At 63.9% G+C, this 897-nt stretch overlaps 1 protein-coding gene across 1 annotated transcript in view; it reads right to left on the bottom strand.

Moving 5' to 3' along the window:
* Nucleotides 1-897, bottom strand: part of LOC108804008 (stromal interaction molecule 1-like) — a gene marked incomplete at both ends in the record, with an annotated part of 8,203 nt that overhangs the window by 997 nt on the left and 6,309 nt on the right. The window lies entirely within an intron of this gene.

Here is an 897-nt window from a genome sequence, read left to right as displayed (position 1 = left end):
CTGCCAATAAAAAAATGTCACTGAATTAATTTCAAAACGTGGGAGGAGCCTGAGCACCCGTGACCGAGACCCCTCCAGCCGAGGTACTACAACTCCCAGCATGCCGTGTGCTGGGGCTTGAATCATACATGTCCGATGACAGATCACACAGATGACACACGTGTGCACCGGCACTGAGAGGGTTAATGATTCAGCTTCATGTCCCCGGCACAGGAAACAGACACTTCCTGCGTGCCGACCGCAGCGCACACCCTCCCCCGCTCCGCCGGCTATAAACAGCGCTGTGACATCATCATCATCACCCCCAGCCCACCAGAGGGACAACGCTGCGGTATATGTCAGAGCCATACCCATGTATAGTCATAGGCCCCTCCCCCCTCCCGGGGACCCCATGTTCCCCCTTTCCTAGTACTAAGGTTAGAAGAATACATGGGCGGGGGCAGGACACACTCCATGCAGTTACTCAGATGGAAGTAACACAAGCATGCACACCCCATTCCGGGGAGCGGGGAGTCCTGCAGGGAGCGGGGAGTCCTGCAGGGAGCGGGGTGTCCTGCAGGGAGCGGGGTGTCCTGCAGGGAGCGGGGTGTCCTGCAGGGAGCGGGGAGTCCTGCAGGGAGCGGGGAGTCCTGCAGGGAGCGGGGAGTCCTCCCGGGAGCGGGGAGTCCTCCCGGGAGCGGGGAGTCCTGCAGGGAGCGGGGAGTCCTGCAGGGAGCGGGGAGTCCTGCAGGGAGCGGGGAGTCCTCCCGGGAGCGGGGAGTCCTGCAGGGAGCGGGGAGTCCTGCAGGGAGCGGGGAGTCCTGCAGGGAGCGGGGAGTCCTCCCGGGAGCGGGGAGTCCTGCAGGGAGCGGGGAGTCCTGCAGGGAGCGGGGAGTCCTGCAGGGAGCGGGGAGTCCT

This window comes from Nanorana parkeri, unplaced genomic scaffold (assembly GCF_000935625.1).
Source record: "Nanorana parkeri isolate BGI_ZX_2015 unplaced genomic scaffold, ASM93562v1 scaffold4737, whole genome shotgun sequence".
NCBI lineage: Eukaryota > Metazoa > Chordata > Amphibia > Anura > Dicroglossidae > Nanorana > Nanorana parkeri.
This window is presented reverse-complemented; position numbering and strand designations above follow the sequence as displayed.